A 15,890-nucleotide genomic window follows, 5' to 3' on the forward strand; every position below is an offset into this window, starting at 1 on the left:
CAAATGTAAAAACTATCTGTATAGGATTCCCCATCCCCAAATTCACAATTTAGTTTTACATCATGGAAACCATAAGTTAGCAGAATCATTCATCTTCATTTACAAATTTTAAACATTGGAAGATATTATAATTGTCTAGCTCCAAGAGTGAACTGAAAGCAATTACAAATATTTTATTAGCTGGGAGTACTTCATTTGCTTCAGAAATTCTGAAGTCTGCTGAGTGTTAAAATGTATATATATATATATATGTATATATATATATACACACACATATATATGTATACATATGTACATATATATATGTATGTACATATATATGTATATATATATACATATATACATATGTATATATATATATATAAAGAAGGAAGAAATCCACTACTCAGAACTCTTTACTCACCATAAAATTGCAGAATTGGTCTCATCAATTCCAGTAGGAGAATCCACCCAATCAGGTCAGGAGTTCTATGCTCTCTGGCTGGGTCAGCACCTGTAACTTTCAGAGTTTCCCAGGGTCAGACAACTTAAAACATCTCTGAACAGGAAAAAAGGGAAACAGAAACATTGCTTTTGAGATGCTTGACTATCAGGATCCTTGAAGTCCCTCCTTTGATTAGGTTACTACAGTTCTCTGGGATAAACCCAATCAACACTGATTAGATTCATGCCCTTTCTCTTCTCCATTAACATCCACTGCCAAAGTCCTCCAGGGCTGGTTTATTCTCACCATTGATTTTTATAATAAATATCCATTCTGTTCTCATATTGAGGGTCTCACATTCTATTGCAATTCCCTCCATATTTTATTATACTTTAATAAAGTAGTTGAATATGCATCTTTCCATGCTGTGATAGTTTCTGACCTTTTTTTTCACATGATCTAACAGGTTAGGAAGCAACAATTAGAACTAGACATGGAACAACAGATTGGTTCCAAATAGAAAAAGGAGTACATCAAGGCTGTATATTGTCACCCTGCTTATTTAACTTATATGCAGAGTACATCATGAGAAATGTTGGGCTGGAAGAAGCACAAGTTGGAATCAAGATTGCTGGGAGATATATCAATAACCTCAGATATGCAGATGACACCATCCTTATGGCAGAAAGTGAAGAGGAGCTAAAAAGCCTCTTGATGAAAGTGAAAGAGGAGACTGAAAAAGTTGGCTTAAAGCTCAACTTTCAGAAAACTAAGATCATGGCATCTGGTTGCATCACTTCATGGGAAATAGGTGGGGAAACAGGGGAAACAGTGGCAGGCTTTATTTTTCTGGGCTCCAAAATCACTGCAGATGGTGATTGCAGCCATAAAATTAAAAGACGCTTACTCCTTGGAAGGAAAGTTATGACCAACCTAGATAGCATATTAAAAAGCAGAGACATTACTGTGCCAACAAAGGTCTGTCTAGTCAAGGCTATGGTTTTTCCAGTAGTCATGTATGGATGTGAGAGTTGGACTGTGAAAAAAGCTGAGCACCGAAGAATTGATGCTTTTGAACTGTGGTGTTGGAGAAGACTCTTGAGAGTCCCTTGGACCTCAAGGAGGTCCAACCAGTCCATTCTAAAGGAGATCAGTCCTGGGTGTTCATTAGAAGGACTGATGCTAAGGCTGAAACTCCAATACTTTGGTCACCTGGTGCAAAAAGTTGACTCATTGGAAAAGACCCTGATGCTGGGAGGGATTGAAGGCAAGAGGAGAAGGGGACGACAGAGGATGAGATGGCTGCATGGCATCACCAACTCAATGGACGTGAGTTTGAGTGAATTACGGGAGTTGGTGATGGACAAGGAGGCCTGGTGTGCTGCAATTCATGGGGTTTCAAAGAGTCGGACATGACTGAGCAACTGAACTGAACTGAACTGAGGATCTACTAACAGGTCATGTTTAGAATGGACTTTTTAATCCCTTCAGTTCTAATCAGTTTCTATCACCATATAGCATACATGAAAATATGAATAATTATTGAGGATAATTTTGGAACTAAAGAAACAGAGACTCCAAATTCTGTCATCCTTGGCTAATTTAATTCTGATTATATGATTATTAAATATGAGCAATTCATTTTTAAAAATCCATGGGCATTGTTGAAATCGATTGGATTAAACCTGAGGTGGTCTGAAGTATGTCTAGAATGATATGATTACTTATTAGATCAAAGAATGCTTGACAATATCAGACTTCATGATTTTTTGAAACTGGCTTCATCTATTTTCAAATTTAATTATGAATGTATTTTCCATCTAGTGATTAAGTGACAAACAATAGAAAATGATTGAAAAATGAAATAAATGAAATATTTACTTTAAAAAAAACAGTGAAAAGATATGGCTCAGTTTTCTGTATATATTTTTACCTATTGATGTACACAGCCAAAACTGAAATCATGTACAGAAATATATGTGGGAAGTGTTAAAATTCTCAGAAATGTTCATGGCAGTAAACTTCTTTGCTTTTTAAAAAAGTTTGATCTCTCTAAATATATTTTATAATATTTTGATAATAAGAATGAACTGCTCCTGAAAACACTATTTTTATTAGAATAACCCATCACATTCATAACCTTCATATAAATATTGTTCAGAGGTCTATAGTTCTAATCATTTTTAATATGCTATTATAAAAATTAATTAAGGGAATCATTAAATGTTGCATTTTATGCTTATAATATCAAATTCAGATTAAGTTTTAGCAGATTATGTATTATTGAAAACAAATAACTTCCAATATATTAAGTTGAAAGCAAGTAAATTAATAATTAATTATTATTATAAAGTATTAAACATTATTGAACTATTAATTTGGTAAATCTTTAAGAAGGATAATATCCAGTTTTATTGACAGTAAAATTGTATGCCTTCACATACTTTGATATGTTTCTGTGAGATTAACACAGATGTTTTCATTATATGCATTAAAATTCTTAAAAAATATGTTTGCCTCTCACCCAGTAATTGTAGTCCTAGAAGAATATTCTAAGAAATTCATTGGCCAAACTTGGCAAATCTGAAATCTTACCATAACAGTTTCTTTCCCTACTGTATATAACTACCTACAAAGTAAAGCAAAAAAAAAAAAATAAATAAATGAGATTTTTACTTCCTGCAGCAAAGCATGAGACCTCAGATTTGAGGGCAATAACTTTCATTCTGTTGGATGAGGTAGTCAGATCAATGTCCCCCTTATTCCCTCCCAAATCATGTCTGAATCCTAACAGCCAGTACTTCTAAATATGAACTATTTTAGAAATAGTCTTTGCTGATGTAATCACCTGGAGGATGTCAGGATGAGACCATTCAGGGTAGAGAGTGGATCCGAAATCTGCTGACTGGAGTCCTGATAAGAGAGAAAAGAGGGGTGTTTCAGATGCAGCAAGAAACATCATATGAAGAGGCTGAATTTAAATTAATCTGTCATAATTTAAGAATTCCAGGAATCACCAGACACTGAAAGAGACAAACAAATCCCTTCAGAGCCTTTGGAGGAATTATGGCCCTGCCAACACCTTGATTTCCAGCCTCCAGGACTGTCAGAGAATACACTGGTTTTAAGCCACCCCACGTGGGTTCATGTGCTGTGGAGCCCTAGGAAACTCATAAACATGATGATGTCCATGGACAGTGGCTAGCCCTCATTTTCTCCATCCTCTCTTCTGTGCCTTCAAGTAAAGCACTTAGCACCCAAATATGAGGCAGCAGGGCTATGAGTCTCTGGTCTCTAACAATAATATGAAATGTGTGTGTATGTGTGTGTGTGCGTTAGTCGCTCAGCCGTGCCCAACTCTTTGCGGCCCCATGGATTGTAGCCCACCAGGCTTTTCTGTGCATTGGAGAAGGAAATGGCAACCCACTCCAGTGTTCTTGCCCAGAGAATCCCAGGGACGGGGGAGCCTGGTGGGCTGCCGTCTGTGGGGTCGCACAGAGTTGGACAAGACTGAAGTGACTTAGCAGCAGCAGCAGCTCTTTAAGAAATAGAAATAATTGCCTCAGAATGCTCTGGGCAGACAACGTTCCAAGTCCAGTGATCTCCCTGCCATATCTGCTAAATCTGTGGGACTCATTTTTCTTGGACAAGAAAAATCTCCCAACTTCACAGAATCAATTCAGGTTCTGGAACATATTCTCGACCTAAGTTAGCTGCAACTATTTTGTGCTTATCTAAATTCAGATAAAAAGAAATCTCTTTCTTTAATTTCAGTAATTTTAAAAGAACAAAAATGTCTTCCAAGCACATAAAATTAAAAGTATTGGCTATTACAATTTTTGTCTTGTCCCTTTATAGCTTTTCCAGAGTCTTGGCTCTCTCCCAAAGTCCCCTCTGCTCTTTCCACAAACACAGATTCCCATTCTTTTAAGACCTAAAAACATCTAGGAATGTATAAGGTAATGAAATAAGAATGATTAAATTACTTAATATTACAAATCTATAAAAGAAAAACTTAACATTTGTGTTCATGATTACCATTAAAGTTTCATTTTCAAATGAACATAGCACAAATTCATCTTACCTGGATTGGAACTCACCTCAGTACTGTTACCGAAATCTCTCTCTTGTTCAGTAAGTAACTCTGTTAAATTCAGTTCAGGGTTTAGGTGGAAACCTCCTGATGGCAAAAACTTTCAAAGGTCTCCACAGTCCAGTCAATTCTAAACTCAACAGCTCTGAGCTCTGGAGATAAGCTTGGCCCCTTGCTGGATGCTTTATATGTTCTCCAAAGGTCATGCCCAACTCCTCCAAGTGATAGGGTTATCAACCCTGTAAAAAAGTATGCCGCTGCTGCTGGTAAGTCACTCCAGTCGTGTCCACTTCTGTGTGACCCCATAGACGGCAGCCCACAAGGCTACCCTGTCCCTGGGATTCTCCAGGCAGGAACACTGGAGTGGGTTGCCATTTCCTTCTCCATTGCATGAAAGTGAAAGTAAAGTCGCATCCGATTCTTAGCGACCCCATGGACTGCAGCCTACCAGGCTCCTCCATCCACAGGATTTTCCAGGCAAGAGTACTGGAGTGGGGTGCCATTGCCTTCTCTGACGAAGAGGTATAGCTGCCCATGAATCAATTTTTCAAAAGTTGTAAGTGCAGCCAGAGGACAACAATTGCATGCAAACCTTTTGAAACCTACTTAATCCAATTGTCATAATTCAATCTCAGGTAAAAAGTCAGAGATTGACTGCACATTCCTAATTCTTGAAGTTCTGTTTGGAAACATAACTGAACTCCCCAATTATGGATTCACATCTCCCTTTATAAAATTTTATCATAGTCCCAATTATAGGGACCTATGACTACCCAATGTTTTTGGTAATCTTTCTGTTTTGCCTGCATAATTTTCTTGATATTTTGTCAGAAAGAGTTCTTCATATTCCATTTTCAACCTAGAGCAGTCAAGCTCCCCAATAATATCACTTACTACTCTTGCCTCTCCTGTTTCATGGATGTTCTCAACCTCTTAAGAACTAAAATTCTCTTAAATTTCATGCTTTTCATTCAGTTTTCCATGAAAGTCTTCCCTCTGAGGATTTGCCTCTGCTTTTTTTGTTGCTCTGTTTTGGTTTTGATTACACACCATTGCTTTCACTCTCTCTATAACTGCACACACAATAGCCGTTAGTGGTTATTCTCTTAGACTCTGGCCTTTTAGTCATTCCCTGCATGTCACCTCATACTTTATCATTCTGTTATTAAATATGTATGCACATTTGAAATATTAATACTAGGTGGTGAAATGAATGATTATGGCATAGTCGTACACTACAGGGTAGACTAAAAGAATCACAGACAATCTGTTAAATAAATGTGATATTGTCTGTGAAGTGTGGGCAATTATCTCTTAAGATTTTCTTTATTTTGACTATATTCACATTCTATTCCTCAAAACATTTTCCAAGTTATCAAAGAGAGCCATGATGCTCTACTCAGGGAAAGACACTAGACAGGAAAATTTATTCACTTATTTTAAAAAAATCTTGAAGCATCATTGATTTATAATATTGTGTTAGTTTCAGTTGTACCCCATAGTGATATGTATATATATATAGCATTGTGTATTTTGTACATAGTAATGTGTTTATGTCAATCCCAATCTCCTAATTAATCTCTCCACCCTTCCTAGCTCCTAAGATATTTTTAGTAAGTTATCTTTTTTACATCTGTGACTCTATTTTGCAAATAATTTTATTTGTACCATTTTCTTAGATTCCAATATCATTTGATATTGATCTTTCTTTTTCTGACTTACTTCACTCAGTATGACAGTCTCCAGGTCCATGCATGTTGCTGCAAGTGGCATTTTTGGTTCTTCTTAATGGTTGAGTAATATTCCATTATACATATGCAACACATCTTTTTTATCCATTCATCTGTCCATGGACATTTAGGTTCCTTCCAGGTCTTGACAGTTGTAAACAGTTTGCCTATGAATGTTTGGGCTCATTTTTCCCTTTGAACCACATTTTTCTGAATATATACACAGGAATGGGATTGTTGGATCATATGGAAGCTCTACCTTTAGTTTCTTAAGGAATTTTAAGTATTCTTCACAGTGGTATTACCAATGTATATCCCCATCAACCATGTAGGCAGATTCCCTTTCCTCTATATGGTCTCCAGAATTTACTGTTTGTAGTAACTTTGATGACCTAGGCAAGAATACTGGAGTGGATTGCCATGCCCTCCTCCAGGGGATCTTCCCAACCAAGGGATCGAACCCTCAGCTATTACGTGTCCTGCATAGGCAGGTTCTTTACCACTAGCACCACCTGGGAAGCCCACAAGTGAGAAAAGAGACTATGATTTTCCTTCTAGTAGCAGTGACTTTCTGAGTAGCAGTGACTCAGCTTGTTGAATCATAGCAAGCCCGCTTATTCTCTACAATGCAGCGATCTTTGCCTTACCTGACATGGAATAGGGTAAGGGAATGAAGTTCAATGAGTTGAAAATTGAAATAATGTCTGAGAAAAAGGGGAAAGTTTAAATAGGATATAACTTATATTTTGAAAACATAATATGGTAATATTTTATATTCCCAAAGGTGCCATTGCTGGTTTTTCATTTTCTTTGCATTATGAATGAATCTATTATTCATTGCACAAAGAATATTAATTATTTGTAAAATCAGGAAGAATTGACAAAAAAGATTAAAATTGTCTTAAGCCAAATAATTGTAAGGATCATACGTGGAATCTAAACCCCTAACATGAGTAGGTTGTCTAGGAAGTTACAGCTCTTTAATGGGAAGATTTAAGAGATTTTTGTCTTAATTTCCAAGTTTCATCTCACTTAATAGCTTCCCATGTTGACCATAGATTCTTTAGAGTAAGAGCAGTTTGAATTAATTATATATTGGAGTTAAAAACTTCTTGCCCTGGAAGGGTTTAGGATTTTTGAGAAAGTTTCTCAAATACTTGTTTGCGTGCACAGTGCGTGTGTCCTTGGTCATGTCTGACTCTTCGGGACTCTTTGGACTGTAGCCCACCAAGGTTCTCTGTCCGTTGAATTTTTCAGTCAAGAATACTGGAGTAGGTTGTCATTTCCTCCTTCAGGGGACATTCCCAACCAGGGATCCAACCTGTGTCTCATGTGTCCCCTGCGTTACATTTTATGTGAATTCTTTACCCACTGAGCCATCAGGAGAAAAAAAACATACCAAAAACCTAGATGACATAGGGGCTTCCCTGATAGCTCAGTTGGTAAAGAATCTGGCTGCAATGCAGGAGATCCCAGTTCAATTCCTAACTCGGGAAGATCCGGTGGAGAAGGGATAGGCTACCCACTCTAGAATTCTTGGGCTTCCCTTGAGGCTCAGCTGGTAAAGAATTTTCCTGCAACGTGAGAGACTTGGGTTCGATCCCTTGGTTGGGAAGATCCCCTGGAGAAGGGAATGGCTGCCCACTCCAGTGTTCTGGCCTGGAGAACTCCATGGACTGTATAGTCCATGGGTGGCAGAGTCGCACAGGACTGAGTGCCTTTCACTTTTAGATGACATAGAGGCCGGAGACCAGGAGAGGGCGCTGTCCTGTACTGTTAGGAACGTTACACCTTGGAAACCAAAGGGGAGTCCAGTAAAATCCTTATTAACAACAAAATTGTCTCTCGTAGAGGAGTCTCCACTTAGATTCTTTCTGGAAAAAAATAACAGGCTATGATTTTCTGGGAGTTCTGCCTGGAAAAATATCAGTCTCAAGCACAATCAGCAAATCTACAGAAGAAACTGGGAAATATTGCAAAAATTCTGAGGTTATAAAGGGTAGGATAATAATAGCTACGTTTCTCACATTACTTTTCACAGCACAGGAAAAGTTGTGACCTGTGTATTGCCTCAAGTTCACAGCAAGGGGCTGAGCCTGACCATCACCCAGTGATGGCTCCTGAAATGAGCTCCGGGGTCACAGGCCTGCACATGGACAGCAAGACAGACTCACTACTGTGGTGAGGATTCCCACAAGAGTTCCTCTTTTGGTGCCACAGGCTTCATCAGTGTTTACTAATACACATTACCCTGAAAAAATTCATCAGAATTTTTCTCATATTATACTAATCAGGCAGAAACATCAGGTGAATTTGTATCATTCTTAGAAACTCTTTCTCATTTTTCTTTTTGCCTGTCTGCTTCCACTGTCCTGACTCTCAGAGGCACTTGCCTCTGTTACCTACAACCTGGGGAAATTAGCTTACAAACTTGAAGAAGTTTATGAATTTGAATCTTAAAAGCATAGGTAGCAAATGCTTAGCAGTTTATGTCTTGAAGCCTTCAAAACAGTAAAAGAGGGTGACGGGGAAGAGGAGCCCAGAATAAAACTTCAGATTCAGAGACACAGGAGATCATATTCACTACGATGAATATAGGAGAGCATATATGTTTTCCATGTAGTTTGTTTGATATTTTTCTAATAAAGACCCAGAATTGAAATTGAGGAAAAATATGCTGATTCAAGAACATGTGGTAGGAAGGTACCAGTCATTAAAACTTTCAAGATTTTTGTTTTTATTTTCATTACCCTAGTAGTTCAGTTCAGTCACTCAGTCGTGTCCAACTCTTTGTGACCCCATGAATCGCAGCACACCAGGCCTCCCTGTTCATCACCATCTCCCAGAGTTCACTGACACTCATGTCCATCGAGTCTGTGATGCTATCCAGCCATCTCATCCTCGGTCATCCCCTTGTCTTCCTGCCCCCAATCCCTCCCAGCATCAGAGTTTTTCCCAATGAGTCAACTCTTCGCATGAGGTGGCCAAGGTACTGGAGTTTCAGCTTCAGCATCATTCCCTCCAAAGAAATCTCAGGGTTGATCTCCTTCAGAATGGACTGGTTGGATCTCCTTGCAGTCCAAGGGACTCTCAAGAGTCTTCTCCAACACCACAGTTCAAAAGCATCAATTCTTCGGCACTCAGCCGTCTTCACAGTCCAACTCTCACATCCATACATGACCACAGGAAAAACCATAGCCTTGACTAGACGGACCTTAGTCGGCAAAGTAATGGCTCTGCTTTTGAATATACTATCTAGGTTGGTCATAACTTTTCTTCCAAGGAGTAAGCATCTTTTAATTTCATGGCTGCAGTCACCATCTGCAGTGATTTTGGAGCCCCCAAAAATAAAGTCTGACACTGTTTCCACTGTTTCCCCATCTATTTCCCATGAAGTGATGGGATTGGATGCCATGATCTTCGTTTTCTGAATGTTGAGCTTAGGCCACTTTTTCACTCTCCTCTTTCACTTTCATCAAGAGTCTTTTTAGCTCTTCACTTTCTGCCATAAGGTTGGTGTCATCTGCATATATGAGATTATTGATATTTCTCCTGGCAACCTTGATTCCAGCTTGTGTTTCTTCCAGTCCAGCGTTTCTCATGATGTACTCTCCATAGAAGTTAAATAAGCAGGGTGACAATATACAGCCTTGACATACTCCTTTTCCTATTTGGAACCAGTCTGTTGTTCCATGTCCAGTTCTAACTGTTGCTTCCTGACCTGCCTATAGGTTTCTCAAGAGGCAGGTCAGGTGGTCTGGTATTCCCATCTCTTTCAGAATTTTCCACAGTTTCTTATGATCCACACAGTCAAAGGCTTTGGCAGAGCAATAAAGCAGAAATAGATGTTTTTATGGAACTCTCTTGCTTTTTCCATGTAGATAGGTCAAAAATATCTTGCTGTGATTTACATCAAAGAATATTCTGCTTATGTTTTCCTGTAGAATTTTATAGAGTATGATCTTCCATTTAGGGCATGAATCCATTTTGAGTTTTGGTTTATGGTGTCAGGACGTGCTCTGATTTCATTTTTTTACAGCTAGAGGTCCAGTTTTCCCAGCACGTCTTACTGAGGAGGCTATCTGCTCCACTAATTATTGTTGCCCTTTTTTGTCAACAGTAAGGTTACCATAGGTGTGTGGGTTTTCTCTGCGATTTCTGTCCTGTCTCCTTGATCAGCATTTCTGTTTCAGGGTTAGTACCCTGCTCTCCTGATCACTAGTATAGGCTGAGATCAGGGAGCAGGATGCCTCCAGCTGACTCAGCTTTGAAAGTTGGTGGATGACGTGTGCTGTCCGGAGGCGCCGTGCAGTCCCTGCAGCCTCAGGGGGGCCCCCAGGGGAGAGGCTGAGGTGAACCTGGGCTCTTGGGCGCCTCCCACTGGAGTGGCTGAGGTGAGGAGAGTCCTGCTCAGGAGGTGAGGCCCCCAGCGGAGGCGGATAGAGCTGCTGCAGTTCCTGCGGGGAACGGGCTGGGGCCCAACCTACTGTGGGTGCAGCACAGCAGCCTTCAGGCCGGGACATGGACCGTAGCTCACACTCAGTGCCTTTCCCCTCCCTGGAGGTGGCCGTGGGCACAGATCCCTGATCCCAGCCACCCACGGCAACCGAGGAGTCATCGGGAGGAATTAACAGAGAATGGCAGTGACCTGAGGGTCGGTGGACGCTGAAGGCCTTGCTTTCTTATGCATTTCCATCAGCTGTCCTTCCATCAGCTTTGCCTGGTGATCTGGAACGTTCGGAGCATGGGGCTCCCCACTCCCGGCAGCCGAGGCTGAGGAAAGGGCTGAGGCCTGATACTGTCAGCTGCTCGGGGGACACAGGAAGCTCACACTGAAGAGGAATCGCCACCTCATTGTTTGAGTCTCATTTGTTGCCTGCACTGGCCTTCCCTATCTCTTGGTTCACTTGCTTTGTTTCCAGGCTGCTTGATGAGTGGGGTGCTTCAGTGCTGGTTACAGCAGAAAATAAAACTTAGTTACTTAAAAAATATGTTGGTAGATTACGTTTTTATATATGACCTGCTACCTCTATTAACTTACTCAAACACATATATTTTAGACAGATAGATTTGTGCTACTTGTGTAGAATTCGTCTGTACAGACGGTAGATACACACGTTCTACTAACAGGTAAACTAAATGGGACGGCCAATATTAGGCTGTGAACTTTATACAGAAAAAAATTTGAGATGTGCCAAGTCTCTCTGAAAAAAAAAGATCTCATTCGGTCAGTAACTTTAAAAATAAATCTGTGAAATAATGACTTTTAAACTTAGACATGATGAAGGAAGATGATGTTGGAGATGCATAGCAGGGAGAAGAGAATTCCAGATCTGCCAGTGAGAAAAATCTGTATTGCTACTTTAACCCATTAAGCTGGGGAAACATAAATGATATGCCTTGAACTCCAGCTCTTAGAAATCAAATGAACAGACAAGACAGGATAACAATTGCACAATATTTCCAGGGAGATTATATTTATTTTAAGAAAACAAAACAAATTTATATACTTATATTACATTAAAAATAGATTTCATAAAAGAAGGTGAAGTTACAGAGAGTCAAGTGGGCACTAAATTAACAATCTCCATTATTCAAATTCCTGACCCCTGGGGTCAGAGTTTTGACCTCTCCCTCATCAGTGGTGTCCAGAGCAGAGAAAATGTTTGAGAGCAAAAGAGAAGGAGCAGTAGGGGAAACTGCAAATGATGGAACTCTTGGACACACAGGCAAACTCATAGCACCACCGTCATAAACCAGGAACACCCCCACAGGGCCCAGAGGCCTTCTGACAGATTGAGGTGAATGTGGGGAGGGGGTAATAGCCTCCACAGACTATTCTATTTTATCCAAAGGAGCAGAAAAATTCCCTCTGAGTCAAGGACCATGTCATTCTCCCAGGATCAAGAACCATTACAGAATCCCATAGCCTGGTTGCAACAGCCTGTCACATTCACTTCCCAATAATATTGACCTGAAGTAAATGACTCAGCTCCCCAGGCAAGAAAATAGTTAGATTTTGGTGGAGTGTTGTCGACAGCAAAATGATCAAGACCAAGCCAGGAGACATCTCAGATCTTTAAACGAAGGGACATCACAAGTGACTCTTTCATCATCTGAGGCAGTGTACACTCTGTGTGTGTGTGTGTGTGTGTGTGTGTGTCTGTGTGTGTCTGTGTGTGTGTGCGCGTGCGTGTGCACACACAGGTTCAGTCACTGCTGACTCTTTGAGACCCCAGTGACTCTAGCCTGCCAGGCAGTGCTGTACATGGAATTTTCCAGGCAAGAATACTGGAGCTGGCTGCTGTTTCCTTCTCTGGGGGAATCTTCCTGATCAAGGATCGAACTCGCATCTTTTGTGCTTCTTGCATTGACAGGTGGATTTTTACCTCTGTGCCACCTGGGAAGCCCCATATAATAACATTACATGATATATACTTCAAATCTCAAGCTAATGAAATTTTTATTGGTTATGACTCTGAAAATCAGTTTCCTGTCTCTTGTTGGCATTATCCGTTAGTATTTTATGTGTAATCTGTTCAGAGAAGGCAATGGCATCCCACTCCAGTACTCTTGCCTGGAAAATCCCAGGGGCGGGGGAGCCTTGTGGGCTGCGGTGTGTGGGGTTGCACAGAGTTGGACAGGATTGAAGTGACTTAGCAGCAACAGCAGCATGCATAATATGTTAGGTAGATTTTGAAAAACTTTAGTAACCAGAGAGTAATATTTCAGAATTTTAACTCTTTCATTCATGTATTTGCTTATTCATCCACCTTATATTTATTGTGTGCCACATTCTAAGTGCTGAACTGGATAGTGGGAACAGAGAAGTAAGTAAGGCAAAGACTGTGCTTGCTCTCTCAGAATTTGCAATCCCTTAGACATGGAACAACAGACTGGTTCCAAATAGGAAAAGGAGTACATCAAGGCTGTATATTGTCACCCTGCTTATTTACCTTATATGCAGAGTACATCATGAGAAACGCTGGGCTGGAAGAAGCACAAGGTGGAATCAAGATTGCTGGGAGAAATATCAATAACCTCAGATATGCAGATGACACCACCCTTATGGCAGAAAGTGACGAGGAACTAAAGAGCTTCTTGATGAAAGTGAAAGTGGAGAGTGAAAAAGTTGGCTTAAAGCTCAGCATTCAGAAAATGAAGATCACGGGATCTGGTCCCATCACTTCATGGGAAATAGATGCGGAAACAGTGGAAATAGTGTCAGACTTTATTTTTGAGGGCTCCAAAATCACTGCAGATGGTGACTGCAGCCATGAAATTAAAAGACGCTTACTCCTTGGAAGAAAAGTTATGACCAACCTAGATAACACATTAAAAAGCAGAGATATTACTTTGCCAACAAAGGTCCGTCTAGTCAAGGCTATGGTTTTTCCAGTGGTCATGTATGGATGTGAGAGCTGGACTGTGAAGAAAGCTGAGAGCTGAAGAATTGATGCTTTTGAACTGTGGTGTTGGAGAAGACTCCTGAGAGTCCCTTGGACTGTAAGGAGATGCAACCAGTCCATTCTGAAGGGGATCAGCCCTGGGATTTCTTTGGAAGGAATGATGCTAAAGCGGAAACTCCAGTACTTTGGCCACCTCATGGGAAGAGTTGACTTATTGGAAAAGACTCTGATGCTGGGAGGGATTGGGGGCAGGAGGAGAAGGGAATGACAGAGGATGAGATTGCTAGATGGCATCACTGACTCAATGGACATGAGTCTGAGTGAACTCCAGGAGTTGGTGATGGACAGGGAGTCCTGGCGTGATGCGATTCATGGGGTCGCAAAGAGCTGGACATGACTGAGCGACTGAACTGAGCTGAGTACAATGCACCTAGTTAGTTAAAGAAATTTTGTTGAATATTATGATGAAATGGTATCTGACCAGAGAGTATTTTTAATAGAAAACAAACCTGTCTGGACAATCAGGAAAAGCTTCCTGCAAAAGCTGTTGATGAGCTATGATATGGTGGATGACTAGGGTTTAGAGAAAGTCTAAATGTTTGACAAAGAGGAAGGGCTTCACAGTCCTTCACTGTCCTGTCTGTCAAATGCATGAATCCACACAAGAAGGTCACACTTGAAGAAAAACTGAGTTATTTCTTTAGTTTACTAGGCTGAGCTATATACCACTTCATTCTTCTTCTTAAATATGATTCAACTATGCAAGGGAGACACATTTGTTTAAGTGTACATGATACTTATGGCATGCAACTTTTATTCTGATAAAACTATTATAAATAAAATGAATATCCACTGATTATATTCAAGAAATGTTCCACAAAATTTGTATTAATAGAAAATTTAATTAACAAAGTTATATTTTCAACCTGGTTATGCTACTTTATAAACACACAATTAGACTGTTCCATTAAATCGCAGTGAGATCAGAGACAGTCAGGTATTATCCTGTAGCCTCACGTGATGTTTCAGGGCTGTATGTTCCTCAGACAAGAAGGTCATCAAATAAACCATCACAGAACTTGACAATACATGGAGACCAAAGGTAACCAAAAGCCCCAGATAGGAGGAGAAGGAGGAAGGAAGGAAACTATATATGAGAGATCCTCTGGAAATACCAGAAACTCACAGCTCCATTGTCATAATCCAGAAGCACTCCAGTCCTACCCAGAGGCCTTTCACATACTGAACTATGGGTAGGAAGCTGGGGGGCAGAAATTAACAATTGTTCACCTTCACAGAAAATAGAAGAAATGCTTCTTCAGAATCAATACTGACAGTGGTATCACTTGTCAAGCTGTTCGTACAGACTCCTACAATCCAGTTGGAGGAGTGGGTCACATCCGCCTTTCAGTACTGCCTCCCAGAAGTGGAAGGCCTGAGCTCCCCACACCACAAGAGTCTCTCCACCCTGGGCTGTCTGAACAGGCCATGGCAGTCATCTCAGAAAGGCTTATATTGTGTGTGGTCATTGTCTGAGTCAGAACGTTATCCACTGCAGAAAGAGCAAAAATCAGATCAGTATGTGGAATTTCTGAGTCATGAGAGGTAGAGGCTCTCTACACAATGAGTCTTTTCATTTTCTTTCCTCCAAAAATACAGGAAATGAATACAAAATGGAGTTCAAAAAGGTGCTTCTATGAAGAACAACAGCTATTATTATATCTATACCATATGGAAACTCCTCAAATCATGTAGAAAAAGTAAAGAAAAAATACAGATATATCACAAACTCTGTGAAATCTGACAATGTCAAAATCCTGACAGCTTACTTCAAAAACACGTGAAATTTAATCTTTTCACTACTTTAGAAAATGTATTTGTGTCATTTGTCTTTAATATTATTTAATATATAAATGGCACTTTACTACTACATGGGTATTTTGGAGACTATAGTCTCTACTTCTTAAGTTTTCAAAGTAAAAATATTTGAGAGAAATTCATCCATGTCTTGTTTGAATGCTTTTGAATGGATGTTCTGACAAACCATGTTCACAAACCCCTTGCCTTTCTGTTGTTTTGATATTATCTAACAGGATTACATTCATTCTGCCTAAGACAACTTTTGTCTATTTTATCCAAAGGTAGTAAGTATAAAAATAACAAATATTTGTGTACAGTGCATAACAAATGCAACAGTACTAGAGAACAAATTAAAACCAAGTAATGCCATATTT

The sequence above is a fragment of the Ovis canadensis genome, chromosome 21, assembly GCF_042477335.2.
Source record: "Ovis canadensis isolate MfBH-ARS-UI-01 breed Bighorn chromosome 21, ARS-UI_OviCan_v2, whole genome shotgun sequence".
NCBI lineage: Eukaryota > Metazoa > Chordata > Mammalia > Artiodactyla > Bovidae > Ovis > Ovis canadensis.